This window comes from Rhinopithecus roxellana, chromosome 6 (assembly GCF_007565055.1).
Source record: "Rhinopithecus roxellana isolate Shanxi Qingling chromosome 6, ASM756505v1, whole genome shotgun sequence".
Taxonomy (NCBI): domain Eukaryota; kingdom Metazoa; phylum Chordata; class Mammalia; order Primates; family Cercopithecidae; genus Rhinopithecus; species Rhinopithecus roxellana.
This window is the reverse complement of record NC_044554.1, coordinates 107988939-108012739: the sequence shown is the minus strand read 5'-3', so window position 1 is coordinate 108012739 and position 23801 is coordinate 107988939. Positions and strand designations below refer to the sequence as shown.

Here is a 23801-nt window from a genome sequence, read left to right as displayed (position 1 = left end):
TTTTGGTGGGGTTTAGCGGGCTTCTTTACTGCAACCTGTGTTATCAGCAAGGTCTTTATGACCTGTATCTTGTGCCAGCCTTCTATCTCATCCTGTGATTTAGAATGCCTAACCTCCTATGAATGCAGCCCAGTTGGGCTCAGCCTCATTTTACTCAGCCCTTATTCAAGATGGAGTAATTCTGGTTTAAACACCTCTGACCCTGGGGCAAATACCTGCTGCCTGATGACTCCCAGAAGTCCTAAACACCCAACCCAGAGAACGTCTGGGCCTGCATCCGCTCTGGTGCTCTGCCACTCCTGCAGGCTACAAATTGTGTGGGAGCCAAAGAAGTCATGTTCCCTGGGTGAGCGCGAAATGCCTCTTTGTCCCATGTTGGTTCCACATGTGCACCAAATGAACCACTTTTGTCTCCCTGGCTACCTTGAATTTCTTTCCGCCTCCTGAGTTGGACATATTCAAGGGGCTGTCCTGGGGGCAGGCTTCCCTAGTCTTCCCAGGGGCAACCTTAGCTTTTCCCATCTCTTTCAGATGACCCTCCTCCTGTCCCAAGCAAATTAACGCCAAGCCAGTTTAGTTCTCCAGCTTGGGCTACAGCTGGGACCCCTGCCCAAGAATAGTGATTTTTATCTTTACACTTTATCCAAGTTATTTTTATTTTTATTTTTTTGAGATGGAGTCTCACTCTCTTGCTTAGGCTGGAGTGCAGTGGTGTGATCTCAGCTCACTGCAACCTCCACCTCCTGGGTCCAAGCGATTCTCCTGCCTCAGCCTCCCAAGTAGCTAAGACTACAGGCATGAACCACCACACCTGGCTAATTTTTGTATTTTTAGTAGAGAAGGGATTTCACCATATTGGCCAGGGTGGTCTTGAACTCCTGACCTCAAGTGATCTGCCCGCCTTGGCCTACCAAAGTGCTGGGATTATAGGTGTGCGCCACCCTGCCCAGCCATACCCAAGTTATTTTTAATCTCACTTGATCTTCTCCATGCCTCAGAGATGGAAGTATTAGTTTCTGCGTTATACAGATGAGAAAATTGAGACGCACACAGCGTGTTACAGTAGGAAATGGGACTAAAAGAAAAATCATTCAAACAATTGTTAAGATGAGAGACTTGGCCGGGCGCGGTGGCTCAAGCCTGTAATCCCAGCACTTTGGGAGGCCGAGACGGGCGGATCACGAGGTCAGGAGATCGAGACCATCCTGGCTAACACGGTGAAACCCCGTCTCTACTAAAAATACAAAAAAAACTAGCCGGGCGAGGTGGCAGGCGCCTGTAGTCCCAGCTACTCGGGAGGCTGAGGCAGGAGAATGGCGTAAACCCGGGAGGCGGAGCTTGCAGTGAGCTGAGATCTGGCCACTGCACTCCAGTCCGGGCGACAGAGCGAGACTCTGCCTCAAAAAAAAAAAAAAAAAAAAAAAAAGATGAGAGACTTTATTCAAGAACAGCTGCAATAGGGGCTGTGCAGTAGGGGCAAAAAGATCAGGCTTAACATCAAATACAAGGACAGGTGGAGATTTATAGTTAAGCAACAGGGTGGAGGTCAGCAGATGGAAAATTACTGAGAGGACACATAAAGCCTAGGGAGATTTTTTGCTGAATGCAAGCCAAGGTGATCAGATACCAAGGGTAGGGGATTTTTGTTGAACTGACTCAGCAGGATTCTTGCTAAAACTGAACTAAGTGAGCTAAGGACCAGCCCAGGGTCAGGGCCTATTCAAAAAGAGGACTGAGAGGAGACTGACTCAAGTTTAGCCAAGGAGTGAGTTCTTTTCATGAGCCACCAATGATTTGGGTTGTATTGTCAGAGGCGTCCTAACCAGAGTGACTCTATCCTAAATAAAGGTTGGAGAAGGCAAGACCTGCTGGGTTGCATTCCCAGGAAGTTAGCACTCTTGATCACAAGATGTTTATTGTTGAGGAAACAAGTTAATGGAAAAAGGCACTCTTGTTTTGTTTTGGAGTCTCACTCTGTTGCCGAGGCTGGAGTGCAGTGCCACCATCTTGGCTTACTGCATTCTCTGCCTCCCGGGTTCAATTGATCCTCCTGCTTCAGCCTCCGAAGTAGCTGGAATTACAGGTATGCACCACTTTACCTGGCTAATTTTTATATTTTTAGTAGAGACAGGGTTTTGCCATATTGGCCAGGCTGGTCTCGAACTCCTGACCTCAAGTGATCCACCTGCCTCATCCTCCCAAAGTGGTGGGATTACAGGCGTGAGCCATGGCACCCAGCCTGGAAAAAGGCATTCTTAATTTAAACTATGTTTCGCTCTAAAGATAATAGTCCACTCATAAATGTTTGCTGAAATTAATTGCACAAGAGAATAACAATACAAATAGTCTGTCACAAGCCGATCACAAGCCTTTATAATAAAATACACTATTCTTACCCCTAATATCCTACACAAGGAAGCATTACATTTGAGGTAGGGCATTCTTCCTCTTGCTTCCTGAGGACACCCTACTCTAAGATATTAGTTTCTAATAAACCATTTTAACTTTACTGTACTCTGCGACTCACCCTGAATTGTTTCCTGTGCAAGATCTAAGAACCTGCCCTTGGGGTCTGGGATGAAACCCCTTTTCTGGTAAGAGTACTGTTACATGGGATCCATACAATGGGTTCAGAGCTGGTCCCTTTCTAGCGTTAATCCAGAAACACTCTAAAACAAGGAGTTTCTTACTCAAAAGAGGGCAAAAGACCAATCAGGGATGGACTGGGAGAGGACGAAGGGAAGGAAATGCTGGTCTTCCTGTAGGTGCAAAACTTTTCGCTGCAGCCAAGCCGACTTTCAGGAGGGAGGACCTAAAATCATCTCGTTTTGGTAGGTGTTTTACAAAAGGATAAATAGGACTGACTCCTGCCTCTAGAGCTTCCAGATACAGCATCCCTGTTTGCCCCGTTTGCAGGGGTGACAGAAAGTGGGAAGTAGCTACATTAGCTGCTGACTCTGTCTCGGGTCAGGGGAGAGGCTGGTGGGGTTAGTCCCAACAGTGTTTTAAAATGTAGAGTAACTGTCAAGACTGGAGTCAGGGCGAACAAACAAACAATAAATAAATACAAAGTAATTGGATGGACAAAGTGCTTTGCCTCCATCTTCCCAAAGGCAAAGGCACCTGAATTTGCTAGCCTGCCCTAACTCTTCCTGGACCATTTCATAGCCTTGTGGAATGTCAGAGCTAGACAGATTCTTAAGAAGTCTGTTCTGGGCCAGGCGTGGTGGCTCACGCCTGTAATCCCAGCACTTTGGGAGGCCGAGGCAGGTGAATCACATGAGGTCAGGAGTTGGAAACCAGACTGAGAAACCGGGAGAAACCCCGTTTCTACTAAAAATACAAAATTAGCTAGGCATGGTGGCGCATGCCTGTAATCCCAGCTATTCGGGAGGCCAAGGCAGGAGAATCACTTGAACCCAGGAGGCGGAGCTTATGGTGAGCCGAGATCACGTCACTGGACTCCATCCTGCCTGGGCAACAGAGCTAGACTCTGTCTCAAAAAAAAAAAAAAATCTGTTCCACACCCCCAATTTTACAAATGCTGTGCAGTGAATACGTGTCAGAGTCACTCGACTTGGAACTGCGGATTTTCCCGGTAGAGTGTATACTTTAACTCTTACTTGCTCAGTAATAGACCAGGTGAAGATTAAATCCACATTTTTGTCTACAGCCCAGGTATCTACCTACTTCAGCAGTGGTTTGGGATGTAGAAGGACCTGGGAAACTTGTTTGAAAATGCAGAATACAGGGCCCACACCCATTCTATGGGTCTGGAACGAGCCCAGAAAATGACTTTTAAAGTAAACCCCTAAGGGAGTAAAATGCATCAGAATCACACGGTATCTGTAAGCTTTTGAAAAACACTGATCTAAAGCAAACTTTTGGGCTCACAGGCCCCTAAAGAACCTTGAAAAACTCTGTACATTTTTTGTTTGTTTGTTTTGTTGTTGTTGTTGTTGTTGAGATGGAGTCTCACTCTGTCACCCAGGCTGGAGTGCAGTGGTGTGATCTTGGCTCCCTGGGTTCAAGCGATTCTTCTGCCTCAGCCTCCTGAGTAGCTGGGACTATAGCTCGGTGCCACCACGCCTGGCTAATTTTCGTATTTTTGGTACAGACGGGGTTTCACCATATTGGCCAGGCTGGTCTTGAACTCCTGATCTCGTGATCCGCCTGCCTCGGCCTCCCAAAGTGCTGGGATTACAGGTATGAGCCACCACACCTGGCAACTCTGTACATTTTAAAGTTGGCATCTTTATTAGTTTTCCAGGACTACAGTAAGAAAATACCACAAACAGGATAGCCTGAAAAACAGAAAGGTATTGTCTCTTGGTTCTGGAGGGTAGAAGTCTGAAATCAAGGTTTTGTAGTCTCTCTGAAAGCTCCAGGAAAGAATCTGTTCCGTGTCTTTTTCTTAGCTTGTGGTGCTCCCAGAAATCCCTCTTGTCTTTTGGCAGAGATAAGACCACTCCATAATGATCTCTGAGCACAGACAAAACAAGAACATTATCCAAACCACAGGAAACCCCCCTATCCTGGCTGATACAAATGACTACTGCTTTTCACCATCATAGCTTTAGCCTCCCTCTATTCTTCTCGTCTTCTCCATAAGAATTATCTAAAAAATACACAATTATAGAATTGCCCCTACTTCCCGACATCATCCCATTGAGAGGAAATCCCCATTTTCTTGCACCCTCCCCCAAATCTACTAAAACAAGCTCTGTCCTATAGAAAGTCCTTTTTAACACCCTCTTGTGAGACACCCCATAGGTCTCTGGTTTACTTTCTTCCTCCTTGCAAGGAGCCAATAAACCCAACCCCATTCAACTGCACATGTATTCTTGGTGGTCATAGATGTATAGAGAAAAGTCATAATCCATTTCCTCAGCTACTGAAATGGATTCAACAAAATTCAATATCCATCTGGATAATAACTCGATTGTAGTGAAATAGAAATAGATGCCTGTTTTCTTAGCATGATCAAATATATCCACCTCAACCTTAAAGGTAGTATAATGCTTACATGGAAAACATGAAATGTATTCCTGTTAAATTCAAGAATAAGATAATCACATATACTATTACCATTATCATTTAACATTGTTCTGGTGGTTTTAGTCAACACCAGTAGTTAAGAGAGAGAAATTAGAGGCTTATTAACTGGAAGATAAGAGGTAAAATTATCATCATTTCAAGTGACTTGATTGCATAAATGAGAAACACAAGATAATTAACTGACAAAAATTACTAGAGCTAATAAAATAATTCAGTAAGGTGTCTGGCTTTAATATTGATAAATGGAAATCGAAAGCCACCATCTATGCAGACAACAACCAGTTAGAAAATGTAAAGGCAGGCCAGACGCAGTGGCCTACACCTGTAATCCTGGCACTTTGGGAGGCCGCCAAGGCAGGCAGATCACTTGAGCCCATAAGTTCAAGACCAGCCTGGCCAACATGGAGAAACCCTGTCTCTACTAAAAATACAAAAACTTAGCTGGGCATGATGGTGCACGCCTATAATCCTAGTTACTTGGGAGGCTGAGACATGAGAATCACTGCCAGAAGGCAGAGGTTGCAGTGAGCTGAGATCGTGCCATTGCACAACAGAAGGAAATTCATTAAATAAATGAAGGAAGGAAGGAAAGACTCCAGCTGTTTACTAACAATAAAAAAGATTAAGCATCAAGGAAAAAGCTTAGCAGAAAATGTACAAAATCTATGTGAAAAACCCAAACCTTTAAGCATCACTAAAGACAACAAAAAGAAAACCTGAATAAATGGAAAAGCATATCACGTTCAGGGGCAGGAGGACTAAATATCTAAAAGATATCTGTTCTCCCTAAAATAGGCTACCAATTTAACGTAATCCCAGGAAAAATTCCAACAGGAACTTTTAAGAACCAGATTCTCAGCCAGGCATGGTGGCTTATGCCTGTAATCCCAGCACTTTGGGAGGCTGAAGTGGGTGGATCACGAGGTCAAGAGATAGAGACCATCCTGGCCAACATGGTGAAACCCCTTCTCTACTAAAAATACAAAAATTAGCTGGGCATGATGGCACACACCTGTAGTCCCAGCTACTTGGGAGGCTGAGGCAGAAGAATCACTTGAACCCAGGAGACGGAGGTTGCAGTGAGCTGAGATCGAGCCACTGCACTCCAGCCTGGCAACAGAGTGAGACTCCGCCTCAAGAAAAAAAAAAAAAGAACCAGATTCTAGAGCTCAGGTGGAAAAATAAACAAGAACAGCTAGAAAAATTCAGATAAAGAATAGCGATGGCTGGGGGTTGGTAGGAACAAGCCCTGACACATATCAACATATATTTAAAGCTACTACAGTCGAAACACTATGTATTTGTGCAATGTATTGACAGCCAGATTAATGGAATGGAATAAAAAGTCTAAAAACAGTCCCAGTGTATTGCATAAAGCAAGCATGGTACATCCACATGATGGAATATTAGGCATTCATTTTTGTTGTTTGTTTTTTGAGACAGAGTTTCACTTTTGTTGCCCAGGCTGAAGTGCAATGGTGTGATCTCGGCTCACTGCAACCTCCACCTCCTGGGTTCAAGGGATTCTCCTGCCTCAGCCTCCTGAGTAGCTGAGATTACAGGTATGTGCCATCATGCCCAGCTAATTTTGTATTTTTGGTAGAGACGGGGTTTCTCCATGTTGGTCAGGCTGGTCTTGAACTCCTGACCTCAGGTGATCCACCTGCCTTGGCCTCCCAAAGTGCTGGAATTACAGGCATGAGCTACCACGCCTGGCCTATGCATTCATTTTTAAAAATAAGGAAACTGTGTACTGATATGGACTGACTTTTCAGGATACATCGTTAAGTCAGTTTAAAAAAAAAAGAGTATAGTCTTGGGAGTGTTTGTGTTTTAAAAAGGGGAGAATACATGCATGTATGAATATACATAAGCATGTACATGTTTACTTCTACATGCTAGAGTTTCTCTGGAAAAGACATACAAGAACTTGTAACAATGACCCAGGGAGGGGAACTGTGTTGTTAAGGGGCAAAGAGGGCATTTTCACTGTGAGCTAATTTGTACCTTTTGAATTTTATTTCATAGGAATGTCCTTCCTAATCAAAAACTGCAGTAAAATATGTTGAATGCTAATAACGAATTAGTATGTAAAACGTACAACATATTTTCCTTATAATTTTTTTTTTTTTTTTGAGACGGAGTCTAGCTCTGTCGCCCAGGTTGGAGTACAGTGGCCGGATCTCGGCTCACTGCAAGCGCCGCCTCCCGGGTTCACGCCATTCTCCTGCCTCAGTCTCCCGAGTAGCTGGGACTACAGGTGCCCGCCACCTCGCCCGGCTAGTTTTTTGTATTTTTTAGTAGAGATGGGGTTTCACCATGTTAACCAGGATGGTCTCGATCTCCTGACTTCATGATCCGCCCATCTCGGCCTCCCAAAGTGCTGGGATTACAGGCTTGAGCCACCGTGCCCGGCCAATTTCCTTATAATTTTTTACTCCTTCCATCCTGAGCATCTTTTCTGTATTTTTTGGCTATGTGCATATCCGCTTTGGAAGTGCTGTTCAGTATTGGGTTGTCTTTTCCTGACTGATTTGTAGGCGTTGCTAGCATCTTTGGCTGCATATCCTCTGCCAGATGTATGGATTGTAAAGATCCTCCCCAGCTGTAGCTTGCCATTTCCGCCTTCATCGTGTGTTAGCAGGACAGAAGTTTATCATGATGACGTTCAATTTTAATGAATTTTGATTTTAATGAAGTTCAGTTTGTCAGTCTTCTATAGTCATTGCTTTTTGTGTCCTTTTAGAGAAATCTTTGCCTACTTCATCACTTGTATATATTTTTAAAATAATAAATATATATAATAATAATATTATTATTATTTTGAAACAAGGTCTTGCTTTGTCGCCCTGGCTGGAGTGCAGTGGCGTGATCACAGTTCACTGCAGCCTTGACCTCCTGGGTTCAAGCGAGCTGCTCGCCTCAGCCTTGTGAGTAGCTGGGACTACAGGTGTGTGCCACTGTGCCCAATTAACTTTCGTTTTTTTTTTGTTTGTTTTTTTTTGTAGAGATGGGATTTTGCCATGTTGCTCAGGCTGGTCTTGGGCTCAAGGGATCCATCCACCTTAGCCTTCCCATGTGCTGGGATTACAGGCATGAGCCACCAAGCCCAGCCTTAAACATTGTTTTTAAATAATAAAACATTTTAAACATCTAGAAAAGCACAAAAAATATTGTTTCAGATACCCACAAAAAACACCTCAAAGAGTAGCTATATGTTTGCCACATTTGCTTCAGACATCTCCCTGTCTTTTTCAAAGAAAAAATTGTGACATACCCAAAGCTCCATCGCCCCCACCCTATTTTCTTTCCCTATTTCCTTCTTCTGAGCCAATCAGTACCCTGAGGTAGAGGCTGATCACTCTCTTCTATAAGCCAGTGTTCTTTGGTGCAAACAATAGACATAACTCTACCTATTAATAGTTTAAGGAAAAATGCATTTTCTAAGGTGTATTAAATAGTTCAAGAATCCTTGGCAGGGCTAGAGGAAGAGCTTCTAGGTTAAATCCAGGAACAAGGCTGACAACTATTCCACAAAACTGGTCACATAAAGTCACTGACCCCAGATACCTTCGGCTCCTGCCACAGTGATGGAGCTAACGCCACTGCCACTTACCCTAGGAGACACGCATACAGCCACAGTGCCACATGAGCAAGCTGCCACCACCCCTACTACCACAGCTTAGCATGAATGACCTGAGGACTAGACTACATGCAGAACCTCACTCACCCTGGAGGGGCCATACGGCTCCAGTACTGTGCTTGCCAGAAGAGCTCCATCCTGTGCATGGCCTCTGCCTCGAGTTGCTCATTTCTGCCACTAACGCTTACCCAGGTGCATCTTCTTCATAATCCCCAAGTGCCTTGCAAAAGCTGGCTCCAAAGATTTCTGGGAAATGTTGTTTTTAGCTTTCCAGGCTCCAGGCAGGTCCCCAGGGAGCTGCCAAGAAGGCTTAGTGAGCCCTTCCAGTGTCTGTCAAATAATCCAGTATGTGTATGTCCATTACTCACTCTCTCTCTCTCTCTCTCTCTCTCTCTCTCTCTCTCTCTCTAGGTAATGTAAACCAAAAATAAAATTCTAAGGCCCTCCAACCATCTGAATGCACACCTCCTCTTGGCCAGGGCATTCCAAAGTTAACCTGAAACACTGGTTCAGGCCATGATGGGAAGGGAGGGTTGGATATGCCTCACTGTATCCTCCTCCCTTTTGGATTTCAGGAAGAGCTAATGGTAATTAACATCAACATAGACCTTAAGTCTGATAAGAAACATTTACAATCTATTCTGTGAAGCCTGCTACCTGGAGGCTTCATCTGCATGATCAAACCTTGGTCTCCACAATCCCTTATCATAACCCAGACATTTCTCTCTATTGATTCCAGGTCTTTGGATAATAACTTGACCCTTTCAACCGATTGCCAACGAGAAACTTTAAAATCTACCTATGACCTGGAACACCTTACCCACCCCACCCAGCTCACCCCATTTCAAGTTGTCCCAGCTTTCTGAACTGTCACATGTGTCCGTAGAGAAGACCACCCAGGCCAGGGCGCGGTGGCTCAAGCCTGTAATCCCAGCACTTTGGGAGGCCGAGACGGGCGGATCACGAGGTCAGGAGATCGAGACCATCCTGGCTAACACTGTGAAACCCCGTCTCTACTAAAAAATACAAAAAACTAGCCGGGCGAGGTGGCAGGTGCCTGTAGTCCCAGCTACTCGGGAGGCTGAGGCAGGAGAATGGCGTAAACCCGGGAGGTGGAGCTTGCAGTGAGCTGAGATCCGGCCACTGCACTCCAGCCCGGGCGACAGAGCGAGACTCCGTCTCAAAAAAAAAAAAAAAAAAAAAAAAAGAAAAAAGAGAAGACCACCTAAACAGGCTTTGTGTGAGCAGCAAGGCTGTTTATTCACTTGGGTGCAAGTGGGCTGAGTCTGAAAAGAGAGTCAATGAAGGGAGGTAGGAGAGAGGCAGCTTTACAGGACTTGGGTAGGCAGTGGAAAGTTACAGTTAAAGGTAGTTTTCTATTGTTAGCAGAGGAGGGGGTTACAAGGTGCCTGGTCGGGGGATCATAAGATTAATCATCCAGAAGAATGTCACAAGGTCAATTGATCAATTGGGGCAGGGCCAGAACAAGTCATAATGGTGGAATGTCTTAAGTTTGGTCAATCTGTTAAGGCAGGAGCTGGCTGTTTCACTTCTTTTGTGGTTTTTCAGCTACTCCAGACTTCTTGGCTCCTGCAGGCCATCTGGACATATATGTACCGGTCACAGGGGTTACAATGGCTGAGCTTCGGCTCAGAGGCCTGACATTCCTGTCTTTTTATGTATAAAATATAAAGTTATAAGAAAAGATAAAGAAAATATCAGTTTTTTCTGGGGATTATTGGGGTAGGGGTGATGTTTCTCAGGACTGCTTCAAGCATGACCAGGGAATGCGTGGACACCTTAAAGAAAATTTTATAATGAGTTAGAACAGTAAGTTTCGGGTCTAGGGTGCATTTCTATGTAGCTAACAAGGTGCCAGTTAGCACATTTTTGAGCTTGGAATTGCCCTAATAAAATAAGTTCTCTAAAAACAGTAATCAGGCATATTAGCTTTAATGTAGGTGGCGATGAGTTTTTAGGCCAGGGAAGGAATGATGTTTTACGTACCAAAGCTTTTTGTCCCCATTTTCTGTCATACGAGTGGGATTCCCTATTGTTAAGCCAATGATCTATTATATTACCCTTTTCCCATAGGTATGAGCAGCGGTCTGAATGGAGAAGTTCAATAGTTTTTATTGCAGAGCCTATACAGGAGAGATAATAAGTAAAATAATCTTTGTCTCCTGGATTAAGCTATGGAAGAATGAATTTTCCATGATCTAAGAACCACTTACCCTGAGTTGGAAAAGACTGGTAGAGCAGGTTTTTAGAAGAAGAGTAGGTGAGAGTGATAAAGGAGAAAGAAAAATACTGGCCTTCTGGAATGGGGGCTGGAATATTCGCGGGTGTGGAGGCATTGGTTATTTCCTTGGCTGTTTTGTTGGCATAGGCATTTTCTTTAGCAATAAGATCAGTTGGTTTCTGGTGTCCTTTACAGTGAATGACCCCAGCCTTGGCTGGCAAGAGAGCAGCCTTAAGGAGGGCCTTTATTAGAGAGGCATTGATAATGGAAGAACCTTGTGTGGTGAGAAAACCTCTTTCGGTCCAAAAGGCAGCATCGTTATGGAGGATGTGGAAAGCACATTTGGAGTCAGTGTAAATGTTAATGTGCATTCCTTTGGCGAGAGAGAGTGCATAGGTTAAAGCAATCAGTTCAGCTTGTTGGGAAGTAGTGGAGGGAGGAAGTACAGCAGCCTTGATAATAGAGGTATGGGACACGACAGCATAACCGGCTTTAACTGGCGAGATTTGGCAGGGTTTAGAGGAACTGCCATCAATAAACCAAGTGTGGTCTGGGTTTGGGATTGGAAAAATAGAAATATGAGGAAAGGGGGAAGATGCTATGTATATTAGGGAGATAACAGTCGTGTGGCTCAGGACTTGTGCTGGGTGCTAAGTGAGAAGCCGGGCTGAAATCGGGCCCATGGGCAATAGTTACTGTTGGGATTTCAATAAAGAGTGAATAGAGCTGGAGGAGTCGAGGGGCAGACAGTAAGTGTGAAAGGTGTGAGGAGGATATTAATGCTTGAAGGTTGTGAGAACTGTAGAGGGTAAGTGGAGCATAGCTTGTGATTTTGAGGGCCTCTAGAAGTATTAAAGCGGTGGCTGCCACCGCATGTAGACATGAGGGCCAGCCTTGAACTGTGAGGTCAAGTTGTTTGGATAGAAAGGCTATAGGTCGTGGGCCTGGCTCCTGTGTGAGAACTCCAGCAGCACAGCCTTGTATTTCAGCTGTGTGTAAGGAAAAAGGTTGAGATGAGTCAGGGAGTGCCAGTGTGGGAGCTGTTTCTAGGGCCTTTTTGAGAGAATGAAAAGAAGAATGGGGAAAGGACTTAGGGTCTATGGGATCAGTTAAATCACCTTTAGTGAGTTTGTAAAGCGATTTGGTTAGAATGGCAAAGCCTGGGCCGGGTGCAGTGGCTCAAGCCTGTAATCCCAGCACTTTGGGAGGCCGAGACGGGCGGATCACAAGGTCAGGAGATCGAGACCATCCTGGCTAACCCGGTGAAACCCCGTCTCTACTAAAAAATACAAAAAACTAGCCGGGCAAGGTGGCGGGCGCCTGTAGTCCCAGCTACTTGGGAGGCTGAGGCAGGAGAATGGCGTGAACCCGAAAGGCGGAGCTTGCAGTGAGCTGAGATCCGGCCACTGCACTCCAGTTTGGGCGACAGAGCGAGACTCCATCTCAAAAAAAAAAAAAAAAAAAAAAAAGAATGGCAAAGCCTGGTACCCAGAGTTGGAAGTATCCAGCAATGCCTAAGAAGGAAAGGAGTTGTTGTTTGGTGGTCAGGATGGGGTCTGGGAGATGAACTGAATACGGTCTGCAGGAAGAGCGTGTGTATGTTGATGGAGGATTATGCTGAGATATGTAACACTAGGGGAAGAAATTTGAGCCTTAGAAGGGGATACTCGGTACCCTTTTGAGTAGAGATGTTGAAGAAGTAGGATAGTGTTCTGCTGGGAAGATTGGTAAGAGGGTCTGCAAAGAAGAAAGTCATCAACATATTGAATAAGGTGGAAGGCAGACAGGCGGAATGAAAGTAAGTCATGAGAGAGGGCCTGACCAAAGTAGTGTGGGCTGTCCCTGAAACCTTGGGATAGGACAGTCCAGGTGAGTTGCTGGGACTGGTGGGTGTCAGGGTCAGTTCAAGTAAAGGCGAAAAGAAGTTGGGAGGAGGGATGCAAGGGGATGGTAAAGAAGGCATCTTTGAGGTCGATAACAGAATAATAAGCTGTGGAAGTGGGTATTGAGGAGAGGAGAGTATAGGGGTTTGGCACAACAGGATGGATGGGAAGGACAATTTGATTTATGAGCCAAAGGTCTTGGACTAGCTGGTAGGACTTGTTCGGTTTCTGGATGGGTAGGATACGGGAGTTGTAAGGAGAATTTGTAGGCTTTAAAGGCAAAGGTCTTGAATTAGCCAGCTTCTGAATGGGTAGGATAGGGGAGTTGTAAGGAGAATCTGTAGGCTTTAAAAGGCCATGCTGTAACAGGCAAGTGATAATAGGCTTCATCCCTTTAAATCTTGCTGTGGGATGGGATACTGGTGTTCAGCAGGGTAAGGGTGATTAGGTTTTAATGGAATGGTAAGGGGTGCATGGTTGGTTGCCAGAGAAGGAGCAGAGGTGTCCCATACTTGTGGATTAAGGTGGGGAGACACAAAGGGAGGATGTGAAAGAGGCCTTGAATTGGGCAAAAGGACAGCAATGAGGTATGGCTGTAGCCCAGGAATAGTCAGGGAAGCAGATAATTTAGTTAAAATGTCTTGGCCTAATAAGGGAACTGGGCAGGTGGGGCTAACTAAAAAAGAGTGCATAAAAGAATGTTGTCTAAGTTGGCACCAGAGTGGGGGAGTTTTAAGAGTTTAGAAGGTTGGCCGTCAATACCCATAACAGTTATGGGGGCAAGGGAAACAGGCCCTTGAAAAGAAGGTAATGTGGAGTGGGTAACCCCCGTATCTATTAAAAAGGGGATGGATTTACCCTCCACTGTCAAAGTTACCTGAAGCTCGGCATCTGTGATGGTCCAGGGGGCTTTCTGAGGCGATTGGGCAGCATCAGTCTTCAGCCACTAAGCCGAGACCTGGGAAGGAGTCAGCCAGAGAGCTTTGATCCAGAGAGCTTTGATCCACAGCCCTAGAAGTGGCTGTGATATTAGTTGGACAGTCCGATTTCCAGTGGGATCCCACACAGGTGGGACACAGCTTCGGAGGAATTCTGGGCTGCAGGCATTTCTTGGCCCAGTGGCCAGTTTTGCGACACTTGAAGCAAGGTCCATGAGGAAGGCTTAAAGGAGTAGCTGGAGGCTGTGGTTTGGTTGTTCTGAAGTTTTTATGTGCTGAAGGCATGGCTGGGGTTTCTCTTACAGCAGAGGCAAGCAGTTGCAGCTCTGAAATACATTGCTGCTTGGCTGCCTCTTTATTGTTGAACACCTTGAAGACAAAGTTGATTAATTCCTGTTGTGGGGTTTGAGGGCCAGATTCCAATTTTTGAAGCCTTTCCCTAATGTCAGGAGCTGACTGGGTGATAAAATGCATATTGAGAATAAGATGGCCTTCTGGCCCTTCAGGGTCTAGGGTTGTAAAGCATCTAAGGGTAGCCACCAAGCGGGCCAATAACTGGGCTGGGTTTTTGTCTTTACCTTGGGTAGCTTCTTTAACCTTGCCATCACTAACAGCTTTGTTTGCTGCCTTTTTTAGCCCTTCATCTAGGCAAGAGACCATGTAATCCCGCCTAGCTATACCTGGGGAGCCTGTCTGGTATTCTCATCAGAGATCATCTCGGGGAACTGCCCTCATGCCTTCTTGGATATCTGGCATATGATGCTGGCAGGTGTCAGCATGAGATTGGGCTAGGGCATAAACTCTTTCCCGCTCATCTGGGGAGAGGGGAGAGATCAGGATGACATTTAAGTCACTCCAGGTTAAATTGCAGGACTGATTCAAATATGGGAATTCCTGTATATATTTAGTGGGGTCTGATGAGAAAGAGCCCAGATGCTGACTGATGTGGGAAGGGTCTGATAGAGAAAAAGGTACACGAACCCTTACTATGCCCTCAGCTCCAGCCACCTCTCTAAGAGGAAACTGTTGGGCAGGTGGGAGAGAGCTAGTCGTGGAATGAAACTGTAAGCCAGACTGAGTGTGAGGAGGGGAGGTGATAGAAGAATTATAAGGTTCGGGAGCAGAGGCTGAGGAAGAATTGGGACTTGATTCAGCCTGTCGAGGAGTGGCCTGGGGAGGGGGCGAAAGGTCAGAGGGGTCTGCAGAAAAGGAGGATTCAGAGGACTCTGAGGTTGCGATAGAGACTGAAGAAATGGACAGGAGAGAAAGCAGAAAGATTTGGGATGAGTTGCATTGGGAGCAGAGGCTAGGGAGGGAACGAAGTGTAAAAAATGCCTGGACATAAGGCACCTCAGACCATTTGCCCATTTTTTGACAAAATTTATCCAGGTCTTGTAGGATGGAGAAATCGAAAGTGCCATTTTCTGGCTATTGGAACCATTGTCGAGTTTGTATTGGAGCCAAGCAGAGTTGCAGAAGAAAATAAGACTCTTAGGTTTTAGGTCAGGTGAGAGTTTAAGAGGTTTTAAGTTTTTAAGAACAGAGGCTAAGGGGAAAGAAGGAGGAATGGAGGCTGGAAGGTTGTCCATAGTAAAAAGGTAAGTTTAGAGAAAAGAGCGGGTAGAGACACAGAGAAAGGGGGGATGGTACTTGCCAGCCAGGGGAGGTGGTACTTGCCACCAAGATGGAGGATCAAGGCATGTGTCCCCACAGTGATTAAACACCTCTGGAATGCGGGTGAATAATCCGCAATGATTAGACACCAAGGGAAGACTGTCTTCCTGAGTCCGTGACTGGCACTGGAGTTTGGGGTCCACAGATAAAACGTGTCTTCTCTGTCTCTACCAGAAAGGGAAAGGAAATGAAGGGAAGGGAGAGATTGAAGGGTGACGTGGAAATTGAAAGGAGAAAGAGGTTGAGGGATAGCGAGAGAGGTTGGAGAAGAGAATAAAAAAAGGCCGCTTACCCGATTTAAAATTGGTGAGGTGTTTTGTCTGGGCCGGTCTGAGGACCCAAGGTTGTAAGTGGATTTTCTCATGGAGCAAAAAGCGGGAGGACGGGGGATTGATCTCCAGAGGGAGGTCCCCCGATCTGAGTCACGGCACCAAATGTCAAGTGCCTCCGTGTGAAGAGACCACCTAACAGGCTTTGTGTGAGCAATAAAGCTGTTTGATCACCTGGGTGCAGGCAGACTGAGTCTGAAAAAGGAGCCAGCGAAGCAAGATGGGGAAGGGGTTGCTTTATAGGAGTTGGGTAGGTAATGGAAAATTACAGTAAAAGGTGGTTATTTATTGTTAGCAGAGGAGGGGGTTGCAAGGTACATGGTGGGGAGATTATAAGACTTATTGTCCAGAAGAATTTCACAAGGTCGGTTGATCAGTTAAGGTAAGGTAGGGCAGGGACAAGTCACAGTGGTGGAATGTTGGTTAATCAGTTAAGGCAGGAACTGGCTATTTTACTTCTTTTTTGTTTTTTTGGCTGCCCCGGACTTCTTGGCTCCTGCAGGGCATCTGGATGTATATGTGCAGGTCACAGAAGTTACAATGGGTAAGCTTCAGCTCAGAGGCCTGACATGAACCAAATCAATGTACATCTTACATGTATTTGATTGATATTTCATGTCTCCCTAAAATGTATAAAACTAGGCTGTGCCCCACCCACATGATCTTAGGGTCTCCTGATGGCTGTGTCATGGGCCATGGTCACTCATACTTGACTCAGACTGAATCTTTTCAAATCTTTTACAGAGTTTGACTCTCCAGTGACAGTAATAAGGGTTAGAAATACACATATATGAAACAATCTATATATCATTTTATAACTGCTTTTTAAAAAAGCTAAGCATTATACTTTTAGTTTTTCCTATGTTGACATATGTAGTTCCAGTTCATCATTTTAATCATCTTATAGTATAATACTCCCTTGTATGAATAAACCAGATTGTTATCCATCTCCCTATGAAGGAGCCTTCAATTGTTTTCTTTTCTTTTTCTTTCTTTTTTTTTTTTTTTTTTTTTTTTTGCTACACAAATATCATTGTCTATGTCTCATCACAGATATGTACAAGAAATTTTCTGGGATAGACACCTAGAAGTGAAGCTGCTTGTCTTTGGGTCTGAGGTGTTCATCTTGGTGAGGTATTGCTAAATTGTTTTTCCAAACTGGTTGATTCCATTTGCACCCCTACTTACATTTCCCCCATCCTCCCCAGCCTTTTGTGCTAGCAGACATAACTTGCCCATCTGATGAGTATGAAATGATGTCTCATTGTGACTTTAATGTGCATTTCCCTAATTACTAATGGGGCTAAGTATATTTTTCACCTACTGATTGGCCACTCAAGTTTCCCTCCTTGTGAGTTGCTGGGAATATACATGCCAATTTTTCAATTGTATTTTTCAGATTAATTTGTCAGTGTTGTTTATGTAATCTGGATGGCAATCTTTCATAAGTATGTACCGCAACAATCTTTCCCTGCCTTATTTAGAAAATTATTCCCTTTCCTGATGTCAGGAAGTCATTCTCTTATGATTTACTTTAAACACTTTGACATATTGCTCTTTGGGGTTAGGTCTCTGACGTTCCTGAACTTTATTTCTGTGCATGATCTAAGGTAAGGTTGCAGCTCTTCTTTTGAAGTAAGGGTTCAGATTTGCCCACTTTTAAAACTTGGGTTTGTCATATTGTTGAAGTATGAGTTCTTCATATATTCAAGATACAAGTCTTTTGAAAGATACATGCATTACAAATAGTTTCTTCCAGTTTGTGGTTTGCTTTTCATTTTTTTTTAACAATGGTTTTGAAGAGCAGAAAGAGAAATGAGGCTGTCTGATCTTGCCCTCTCTCCCCACCTTCTCCTTCCTTCCCTTTTCCTGGCACTAGATTCACTAGGAGTAGGGAAACTTGTAGCCAAAAATATATAAAGAACTTCTATAAATCAATAGGGAAAGACCAAAAAAAAAAGTAATAGAAAAGCAAGCTAATGATTTCAGTAGGCAAATTAGAGAAGTGGAAACCGAAATGTCCAATAAACAGGTGGAGTCAAGCTTAGCAGCCATTAGGGAAATGCAAGTTAAACTACCAGCCAGGCGCTGTGGCTCATACCTGTAATCCCAACACTTTGGGAGGCCAAGGTGGGCGGATCACGAGGTTAGGAGATAGAGACCATCCTGGCCAACATGGTGAAACCCCATCTCTACTAAAAATACAAAAAAAAAAAAAATTAGCTGGGCATGGTGGCACACACCTGTAGTCCCATCTACTCAGGAGGCTGAGGCAGAAGAATTGCTTGAACCCAGGAGGCGGAGGTTGCAGTGAGCTGAGATTGTGCCACTGCACTCCAGCCTGGCGACAGAGCAAGACTCTGGCTCAAAATAAATAAATAAAATAAAATAAACTACCATTTCACACACATCATCTGACTGAAAACATTTAAGAAGATGAATAGCAAATGAAGTCCAGAAACTCACACAAGGTTGGTTGAGTGTAAACTGAAACAATCATTTTGGAGAGAAATTTGGCAATCTCTTGTAATGTTAAAAGCTCTTTGACTCCGAAATATACATCCTAGAGAAATTCCAGCAAATGTGCACAAAGACATATAAAAGATGCTTACTGTTTGTTAATCTGGAAGTAACACAGGGGTCATTAATAGGGGAGTAGAAAAAGAAAGTATATATCACTAATGAACTAGATCTACATGTAACAGCACTGTATCAGTCAGGTGTGTTGCAGTAATGCTGCATAACAAAACACCCCAAAACTGACTTATAACAACAGGTATTTAATTTTGGCTAGTGTGTCTCTGCTTCAGCTGGGCTGTAGTAGTCTGTTTTCACAGTGGTGATAAAGACACACCTAAAACTGAGGGAAAAAAGAGATTTAACTGGACTTACAGTTCCACAAGGTTAAGGAGGCCTCAGAATCACGGCAGGAGGCAAAAGGCACTTCTTACATGGCAGCGGCAAGAGAAAAATGAAGAAGCAAAAGCAGAAACCCCTGATAAACCCATCAGATCTCTTGAGACTCATTCACTATCACGCGAATGGCATGGGAAAGACTGGTCCCCATGATTCAATTACCTCCCCTTGGTCCCTCCCACAACACAGGGGAATTCTGGGAGATACAATTCAAGTTGAGATTTGGGTGGGGCCGCAGCCAAACCGTATCATGGAGTTTGGCCAGTCTAGCCTAGGATTGGCTCGACTTGGCTCAGGTCATTTTGTGATTACTGTGCTCCTCACATTTCACCTTCTCTGGGCCCAGTAGGCCATCCAGAACATGTGCAAGCCAGCGACACTACAGGCAGCTCTGGGAGCCAATTTATATACCAACTCCTGATGGTACGTCCAGCCTGCTGCCCAGGAAGGAAGCCAGTGCTGGCAGCTGGAAGGCGCCTGGCGTGTATGGGAGCATCAAGAGCATGGGGAGATGCACTGCAGTGGCCAGCACAGTCCTACAGTCTGTTATCACAGTCTCACTCTCTGTAATAAGAAGGTTAATCAGGTAATAAGGAGGTTACATTGCTGTTTTAATTTGCTTTCCTTGACTAAATTATGTTTAACATCTCTTCATGCTCAAAAGTTTTTTATGTCTTCTTCTGTGAATTCTTTTGTGTCATTTGCTCATTTATCTACTTGTGTGGTTTTTGCCTTGAAGAAAATTTAAATTTTAACTTAGTTAAATGTATAAAGTTTTATCTTCATAGCCTCTGGATTTCTTTCTTTCTTCCCCTGAGATAGACCTTCCCTATTACATGATAATTTTAAAAATTCTCCAATGTTTTTTCTAGAACATTTATAGTTTCCTTCCATTTTGTATTTGTTTTGCTGCTGGGACTCTGGACACTGTTAATTGCCCTACTCATCTCTTCCTTATGTATTTGGTTTGCTATGTTTATCATATTCATTTTTTTTTTCCAGTCAGTCCCGCTCTGTTGCCCAGGCCAGAATGCAGGAGCACAATCTCTGCTCACTGTAGCCTCAACCTCCTGGGCTCAATTATTTCCCCTACTTCGCCTTCCTGAGTAGCTGGGACTACAGGCTCACGCCTCTACACACACCCAGCTAATTTTTGTATTTTGAGTAGAGACAGGGTTTCACTATGACGCCCAGCCTGGTCTCGAACTCCTGGGCTCAAGGGATCCACCCGCCTTGGCCTCCCAAAGTGCTGGGATTACAGGTGTGAGATACTGTGTCTGGCTGTTTATCATATTCTTAATTCCTGATTGTAAATTTATTTCTGGACTCTTATTTTCTCCCCTTGAGTCATCTGTATGTTCATGTGCCAGCCCCACTGCTTGCATTTCTGTAGCCTTGCAGATGGTATCTTTATCTTAAACTTTTTAGTAGCTGGGAGTGCCAGTGTCCCTCTCAATGCTCTGCTTTTCCAGGAATATCTTGGTTATTTCTTACATGTTTGTTTTTCCCAGAGGGCTTTAGAAACAGCATGCCAATTCCAGTATCCGCTTCCTCCCCCTGTCCTCCAAAAGCATTTGTGTTTTTACTGAGAAGATGCTACATTTATACATTAAAGACATTTGACAGGAAACACAAAAATACAGATACCTAAGCAGGCCCCAGGTATTTTTCATGGTACTTATTTGTCAAGTCCTGCCTCACATACAAAAGCACACAGGGCACTTGCCACCTTCTCTTCCCCAAAGTGCATCAGTGTGGTGACCATGACGGGAACAGAAAAGGGGAAGGAAGCCGAGATCCTGGCAGAATAAAATGTGGCATGGAATTAAATAGTTAATATGTAAATATAATGAAATTAATAGCATTTATTGACCAGATAAGCACTTTAGTCCATTATCTCAGTTCATATTCACAACTCCTATGAGGCAGGTGCTACTAATATTATCCTGATTCATCAATAAAAACGAAGCTCAGAAAGATTAAGTCACTTTCACTCAACTAATCATCAGTAGAGCTGGAATTTGATCCAGGTGTAGGCTCTGCACTCTCAACCTCCAAGCTGAGCTGAGCTGCTAAGTGAAGTTAAACTGCTTCTGGGAGGCTGGGTAGAGAAAAAAAAGAGAAATATGTTTGCTGAATCAATTGCTGCCGGCCAAGGGCAAGGCCTTTGCACCTGGCATCGCAGCTGATTGAAGCTGCAGAATCTGCAGGAATTCAGAGCCTGGGGCTCCTGCTGTATGGGACACAGAATGAGAACATGAAGTCACCACCCCAGTGTGTCCCAGGTCTTTGTCAGAGGACGAAATGCTGACATTTCAGGAGGGAGGAAGACCCTTGCTGCTATCATGACCCTTAATCCTGAGGTTAGAGAGCCAAGGCGGGGGTCCTGTAGGGGTCTGAGAATATCCGTCCCAACCATGTCCACCCACCCTGCTCAGGGAGCTGCCCGCAGGGAGAACACCAAGTTCCACTGGGCTCGGGGCCGTGCCGGAGCTCCCTGCCCCCGGCCTCCTGGGAAGCACCAGCTCACAGAGGGACCAGCTCGTGCTGGGGTCAGTGCCTGCTGATACCTGGTAGTCCCTGGCAGCTTGGGGGCTTCCTTGTCGCTGGGGTGGGGTCCTCTGGTCAGAAGCTCCAGTCCTGCTGGGGAAGCCAGCTGAAGGCATCCGGCTCCCCTCAGGGTCCCCCAGCCTCCTTCCCCGAGGGTCTGGGGTGGTAACTAAGTTTGGAAATCCCTTGAGGGTTGAGGTTCTAGAGCAGTGGTTTCAATGGTAGGGATGCTTCCCTAGGGAACATTTCAAAATGGCTGCAGACATTTATAGTTGTCATGGCCAGGAGCAGGGAGAGGGGCCCTGCTAGCATCTGCTGGGTAAAGGGAAGGGGTGCTGCTAAGCATCATAGGATGCACAGAACAGTGCCGTCTCTTGCTCCCCATCCCCCACAAAAACACCCAAAGAATTATCTAGCCCAAATTGTCAACAGTGCCAGGGCTTGGACATCCTGTCTTCCAGGGCTTCGGTTAGCACCGAAACCCTTGGGAGCTGGTTTAAAATGTGAAGTCTAGAATCCCCTATGTGAGACTCTAAACCTGTAGGGTGCAGTGTGGGACCCAGGAACCCGTACTTTCAAGCATTCCAGGTTATTCTATTACAGGTAGACCACACTCCACATTAACAAGTAGCACTGCAGGCTGCACCTGGCACAGGATTCCCGAACTCTGGCCCCGTGCGGGTCTGCATGTGGCAGAGGCACCTGGAGAGCTGCCTAAAGCCCCAGCCTCCTTCATCCTTGGAGGTTCTGTTGTAATAGACATGGCTTCCATCCCAGAATTCCATGGGCTGTTTTGTTTGGCTTGAGTGATTTTTTTTTTTTTTTTCAATTATTTTTAAGTTGACAAAAATTGCGCACATGTAAGTGTATACCATGTTTGGAAATGTGTATACATTGTGAAATGGCTAAATTGAGCTAATAACAAATGCATACCTCACTTTTCATTTTGTGAAATCTACTCTTACCGATTTCCAAGCATACAACACACTGTTGAGCACCTTGTCACCGTGGGCTGCACACTAGGTCTCTTGGACTTATTCCTTTTGTCTAACTGAAATTCTCGACCTTTTGACCAATATTTCCCCAATGAGAGATTCGTATTTAGATTTGCTAACCCAGTATGTGGCCTAAATCCACACAGGACTCTGATCATCTGCCCTCATCTTCCGGTGTTACAAGTCAAGCAAAACTGTGGTGGCTGCCAGCTGATTTCATTCCCGGAAGCCCAAAGCTTTATCAGCAGAAGGTCACTTCCAGCACACAGATAAGATTAGCCACGCCTCTCACTTCACCTCCAGCTCCTCACTTTTCCAGAATTATCAACTATCCTATTTCTGTTCAAAGTAGCCAAAATTAACCGAGGGCTGCTCTTTGGGGGCTTCTGCAGGGAGCGTGCACCCTATGGCCAGCAGGAGCAGCACCTCCTTCCCTCCACCAAGAATCTGTGGCATCCCTGTTACAGAATGGAATGTGCTAGAGCTCTCAGGGATGTTGAGGTAGGAAACAGTTCGAGAAGATGGAACCAGAAGACGATTCGGGAAGCCTGGGATCAGAGTGGAGAACAGCAGGGGTCTTCAGCATGGTCCTTTGGTTTCCGAAGCAGTGCCTGGCGCCTTGTAATGGCTCAATGCTCGTCAGCCATTGCCACTATGGAACATTCCTGAAGGGCGTTTCCTCCAGGCTGTGGTACTGTCTGGAGAATTACTGTGGCTCCCTGCTCAAGCCTATGGCTCTAGGGCCACCATCTCTGACCTTGGCACCATCCACCCCCAGCGATGCACAGATTGGACAAGGTCTCCCTGGAGACTTCATCCTGCACGCAGGTGCTGCCCTCTGTTGGCCATACTCTTTGTGTGCAGCTTAACTTTTCTTGGTTACCTTTACTTTTTTTTCTCAGTGGCTTTGTTCTCCCTCTCAGCCTGGCCTCCAAGGCCACTTCCTGCTCTGCCACTTGGTATGGTTCAGGGCTGCCCTGCTGTCAGCCACGGCCCATTTTTAGAGCTCTTTTGCATCATGTAGGTTCATGAGCATCTGTGTCAGAGGCTGATATTTACTGATGTGCCTCCCACATTGGGGATGGTGTGGTGGCAGGTGGGTGGGGTTTGAAACTGAGAACTCTAACAGAAGTTGGGTACATAGTGACTGCGTCCAAACCCCTGCACCAAGAGACTGGACCGACCCTAGCATGGCTTCTGGGAGCCCAAAGCAGCATCCCTGGGACCACCTGGCCACCCTTTGAGTTCCTGTCTGAAAAGCTCAAGGCCGTGAAAATCGTTTAGCGCTTGTTCCTACCAACACCTGACAACAGGCCTCTGACCACCCCCCCACCCAACTTGCTTAGAGCATTTACATTAAAAACGTTTAGAGTCGTACCTCCTTCCCTTGTCCCTTTGAGATGTACACGCATGTCTGTCCAGGAGTGTCTTTCTCAAAAGCCTGAGAGCCAGTCCTTTGAAATGGCATCATCAGGAGGGATGGGGCCTGTCTCCCAGGCTCTGGGGGAGGACAGAAGCTAACTTCCATCACTGCCAGCTGGCACACACAGCTGGCCCGGCCACAGTAACACAA

The 23801-nt window shown here is 45.3% G+C and overlaps 1 long non-coding RNA gene across 2 annotated transcripts in view; it reads left to right on the top strand.

Annotated features, from left to right (window-relative positions):
* The window catches only part of LOC115898215, a 25274-nt gene extending 1473 nt beyond the window's left edge, over positions 1-23801 (top strand). The window contains exons 1-3 of one of the 2 annotated variants that reach the window (XR_004057898.1): positions 6575-6620; positions 19030-19269; positions 22375-23801. This is a non-coding gene — a long non-coding RNA (uncharacterized LOC115898215). Of the gene's footprint in view, positions 1-6574; positions 6621-19029; positions 19270-22374 lie in introns of those variants that run through there. The other variant, XR_004057899.1, reaches the window with a different exon arrangement.